We start from the raw sequence: 5569 nt of genomic DNA on the forward strand, positions 1-5569 counted from the left end.
GCCATCACTGAATACCCAGACTGGAGGACCAAGAAACAGCTCTGTGGAGACTAAAACTCTAGAAACTAGAATTCAAAGGTCCAGAGTCTTCATGCTGTTTGTTGTTGTGCCAGGCTCCCTTTGAGACCTTGCAGAGAATCCTGCCTTGCCATTCTAGCTTCTGGTGTTCACTGGCAATCCTTGGCATTCTTTGACCTGGAGATGTGTCATTCTCATCTCTGGCACCGTTGTCACAGAGCTGGCTTCTCCCTGTGTATCGTCCTCTCCTTAGAAAAACACCAGTCAAATGAAAATAAAGGCTCATCCTACTACAGTATAATCTCATCTTAACTTAATCATCTCTGCAATCCACCCATTTCTGAGTGAGGTCACATTTTGAGGTACTAGTGGCTAGTACTTCACATATATTTTTTTGGGGGGGCACAATTCATGCTGAGTGGGTGATGCAAGTTTAAACAGGGCAGCCAGGAAGGCCTCTGTAAACAATGCATTTAGCAGAGTGCAATATGGGATCAAGTTGGAGGCATAGCAAGCTGTTGGATCATGAGTGCCTTATGAGCCAACATGGAGGCTGGGCTTGAGTCTAAAAGCTCTGGGATGCCACAGGGCCTCCCTGCTCTGCTCCTCCTGGATGCTTGGAGAACAGACTGGAAATCATGAGCAGGGATGAGGGCAGAGGCTCAGATTCATCAGTGTAGCCTTCGATATTTTCAGTTCTTCATGGAGGACAAGAGTGAGGGGGACAGCAAGCCTGTTTCTCTACATATACTGCAGGTAAGAACAGGAGCAGTGATGATGTAGGAAAGATGGATACTTAAAAGGAAGGTGATCTTGAGCTTAGGGCAGAAAGTGGCCTCCCAAGGAGGAGGTATGGCCTTGAGTGGGGGCATGCTAGAAACCAATATCCTGCTGCCCTGCAATTCACCATGATGCGTGTGGCAAGATGTGTAGAGAAGAAGCCACTGGGGACAAGGAGACCATGGGCATAAGAAAGCAGAGAGTGGGTGGTCAGGTGGCACTGGATCCATGTGGAGAGGAAGACCACTAAACCCAAAGGACAACAGACGACCCAAAGGACAGCAAGACAAAGGGGAGAGGCTGGGACAGTCCAGAAGGAGGCTGGATCCTGCAGCCAGAGGGGAGGCTATGATTCAGGAGAGACTGCTCGGAGATTAAGGAGATAATGGAGCATGGGAGGAGAGACTGCCTCTGCTTAGATGCTACAGGAGAAGCGGGGACGGGTTAACTGTCAGCTTTTAATGAGGTCAAAAGAGAAGCAAACTTCTACCAAGTAGTCTAGCATTTAGAGAAGCTTGATAGCTAAGGCCCAGGTGTCCCAAAGGATGCAGTGAAAGGTTTGGGGAGGAGGAAAAGCAAAGGTTTTCATGAGCAGGATCCAGGCATAGGCAGAGCAGATGAGTACACAGGGCTGCATTTTATGGATATAATCATCTGTGTGTGTTCGCTAATATTTCAGTAGACCAAGATAACTAGGTCAACCTTAGATAAGGCAGGGATGAGAAACTCTCGAGATTACAGAGAACAGATGTCAGCTTTAGCATCTGTGTAGCCCCGGTAAGCTGAAAAGATTAAGAACAGATAGCAAGCATGATGCCTGGGCCTTGTCCTCCCAGTGTTGAGGGAGGGGAGGAAGAACAGAAGCAAAGCCTCCTTAGACCTAAAAGCATCCAGTACAGCTGGGCAAAGCCTGAAGGGATGATTAAAAATAGAGAACTGAGATGGAAACCAATGGAAAAATAGAGTCTTCTCCTGCAAAAAGACCTGCCTTTGGCCTTCTTCATTCATGGTAAGTGGATGCCCATCTCTGGAAATCGTCCGTGGCTGCTGAGGTTCTGCTGCAGTGCACAACCACAGCCACCGCTCGGGACCTGAAGCCTGGCAACCCCCGTGACTGGAGTCTTGCTGCTGAAGGCTCTCAGCTGACTCCCTTCCTGGGAATTGGCTCAGAAAGGGCCTGGGGAGAGGACAGCCTGTGATGACTAATCCCAAGGTAGCCTTTGATGTGGGACATCTCCGGAGGGCCAACCCAATTTCAGAGCCCTTATTTCCGGGCCTGCAAACTCATGGACAAGAATCAAAAGAAAACTTCATTCTCTTCTTCCCTTTGGTGGGAAGACTTTATTTTCCTGGGCCTGGGCTTCCCTTCCTCCGAGTAGACATCTGCAAGGCCTCTTACATTGCAGAGCTGAGCAGTCAGTTGGAGTGTTTGACCTGTCCAGGGATTAGGCTCCATGAGGGGAAGATGGAGGCAAGAGTATGGATTGAAGAGGGCCAGCCCTGTAGGTGGACAGCCTGACCACTGGCCTGATCACTGGGAGACAGGCCCTTAGAAGGGACAGCTGCATGGACAGGGCATAAGGGCTGCAATCCCGAAAGACCTTCCACAGGACAGAAACACCTGGAGGTGGTGTGCATTGTCCCCCTGGCGCATTCCATTAAAGCAGTGCCTTTTCAATGATTTTTAAGGAGTTAGGCTGACATGGAATTTGTTACAAATATGATAGAAAGGCTTAGGTTAGGGCGGTGGGTTTCAAACCCTACCCTGTGTCATCCAGATCCCCTGGATTGTTTGCTAAACACATGTTCTGGGCCCCACCTTCTGAGTTCCTGAGTCAGGAAGACAGGAGAGGCTGAAATGTGCTTGCCTAGTAAGTTCCCAGCTGCTGCTGCTACCACTGGTGCCCAAGCCAGTGTCTCAGAGAAAAGAAGATGAAAGTGAGTCCATGAGACATGGAGGAAACACAGTCCAAAGGTATATCTTTTCATCACATGTATGCTTGCCCAGCAGCCAACTAGAGCATCTCCTGCCTTACCCCCCTCGAGCCCTGATGTTAGACTTTGGCTCTGCTTCTCCCTCCATGGCATCTGGCACTCTGAGGACCTGTGACATCAGGTCCTAAATGGAGCTGCCAGCACCCAGGTGAGCAGTGCTGGCCTGGGGGAGGAATGGGCTGGGTGTGTTTGCCTGGGAAGTTTGTGTCATGTACAAAGGTGACCCGCAGAGGGTGAGAGCGAGGTTGGGGTCCAGCAGGTGCCCTGCACTCACCCCTCTGGAAACCTGGAGTGGGTAGCATCTGCTCCAGGAAGATTCTTTGCACCAAGAGTTCTCTGCTCCTCAAGTCCTGCATCATCTTGGTGGCAAGTGGAGAGTGTGTCCCCCAAGGGAGGGGTCCTTTTTCTACTTTGCAGAAAGGGTGAGTTTGGCTGGTCCTAGGTGGAGAGTGCAAAGTGGGAACATAGCTGAGGAAGTTTTTTTTACAGCCCCCCCCCAAAGGTTCTGAGGTTCATGTGTGATTCTCGGGGAAGGACAGGGCTTCCTCTAACTGGGGGATGCTGGCCTGGCTATCTTGGTTTTGATTTGCTGAAGAAAAATAGGAGTATGTATGTTTCTCTTACCGGAACACATTGCCATGTGTTATTAGTCTCGACATCACCTGGGTGGTGATTGATCTCAGCAGGTCCCTGCTCTAAGCAGCCTAAGCATGCCCAGGGAACCTGTTAGAATCACCTACTTTGGAACCCCCCCCCCACTCGCCCTCAGCTGAGTCAGAACATCTGGGGTGTTCTGGGGTGTGGCTTAGCTGACTGTGTTGAACATGCTAAGAGTTTGAGAGACATTGGCCTAGAGCTTCTCAAGTCCAACAGGCTGAAAAATCTCCTGAGCATCTTATTAAAGTCAGATTTTAGGAGCCACCTATTTCTCCTGGCCAGAGAAAAGTCAGGGTTTGAGGGTGACAGGCCAGCCAGGGATGTCATTGTAAGTGTGCTGCTCCTGTTTCAATGGGGCTTTTGGGGCCCCTGCATCACATTCTCAGGACAAATAATGACTGCATGTGGCAAAATGCAGATTCTTCTGCAGTGTCGAATTTGCAGAACCAACTGGTTCCATTCACAAGGTCCAGATTCTCTCTCTCCTTCCAGGCCTGGGCTAGGATAAGCTTTCCACCTTCAGTACTTCCACACCATCAAATCTCTTTGCCATTCTCCACTTAGTCCTCAACTTCCATTTTACCATTTAACCTGGTAACCTACATTTTTGGTTGTTGTGGAAAACCACATCTTATTTTGTTAGCCTGGGTACTTTCAGATTCCAGAAATGGAGGTAGGCAGTGCCCAGAAGTCATCATCAGGGTACCTGAGCCCTCCCCTGAGATGGCTTTCCTATTGGCCATCTGTTTATACCAAAGAGCAGACCTGGACGGAGTCGCCACCCCGCTTTCCTGCATCATTAAAATAGGGGTAGATTTGCCCATAGTGGCCTTCAATGACTTTGACAAAAATGGTATCCTTTTTTTTTTTTTCCTATTCCAATGGCCTTAGCTTCTAGGTCAGGATTAGGGTGAATTAGTGGTAAAAATAAATTTTCTGGATTATAATTATCATTCTAAGTAAGATTTTTTTAAAAAAAATATTTCCTGTAAATAAGAGGGCAGGAAATGTGCTTTGTAAGTGAACATCAAAGATTAGGGTAATTTGAAATGATACAAAAACTCAAGACAGGTTTAGAACAGGTAAATGGGATTCTATAAGCTAAGTCAAATTTAAAGAACAACAAAACACTTGCCCAAGTCTCTTGGAAAAACTGGTATTAAAAAAGAATGAGTTATAATAGGGAGTTAAAATATTCCTCAGACCTGTAGTTTAAATTCAATATTCCATCAGTGTTACAGGAAAGCATTTTTAAAAAAGTGTTGGCACAGCATTGTGAGCCATAAATCTCATTTCTTGCTGATTCACCTGTTTCTGATCAATGCTTCTTAGACAAAATGGTCTATGCCTGTCGGAAAATAAACCTGGTTATTTCCTGCAATCGCTAATGTGGAACTACTGGGGGGGGGGGGGAGGCAGTTCTGGCCGGAGATGGTCCACGGTCACTGTCACAGGAGTCTATTAAATGAGAAGTATTAATCCGTATCGGCGCGGCCCTCTCTCGCCTTCTCCATCAGTAGGTGCTTCACCTGGTATCTGGACCCTGAAAGAAAAGCTTACGCGGCTCGTGGGGACCCCAGTTGGTGATGTGACGGATCTAAAACAAAAGAATCTGGTGCACTTTCCATGGAATGATTGTAATTCATTGAATTCTCAGAAAATTCCAGTCCCGGCCACCGATTCCAGGAGCATGCAGTAGGTGGCACCTAAAAGCTCTTTGGAGGCGAGCAGGCGCCATTCGAGCAAAAGCGGCGGCCGCTGCAGCAGCTGGCTGGCTCAGAAGTCGGGGACTGAAGACGGGGCGAGGGGAGCGAGGGGAGCGGCAGGAGGAGCGGCCGGCCGGCGGCGCAGGTGCGGGGCGCGCGGGGCGCAGGTGCGCGGGGGGCGCGGGGGCGCAGGTGCGCGGGGGCGCAGGTGCGGGGCGCAGGTGCGGGGCGCAGGTGCGGGGCGCGCGGGGGCGCAGGGGCGCGCGGGCGCGGGGGCGCGGGGGGCGCAGGGCGCGGGGCGCGGGGCGGGCGGGCAGCTGACGGCGGCGTCACGGCGGCGGCGCGAGGGAGCGCGCGCCCCGCCTGCCTCGGGAGGAGCCCGCAGCCGCACAGCCTGCGCCGCCCCGTCCTGT

The sequence above is a fragment of the Nyctereutes procyonoides genome, unplaced genomic scaffold, assembly GCF_905146905.1.
Source record: "Nyctereutes procyonoides isolate TBG_1078 unplaced genomic scaffold, NYPRO_anot_genome, whole genome shotgun sequence".
Classification (NCBI taxonomy): domain Eukaryota; kingdom Metazoa; phylum Chordata; class Mammalia; order Carnivora; family Canidae; genus Nyctereutes; species Nyctereutes procyonoides.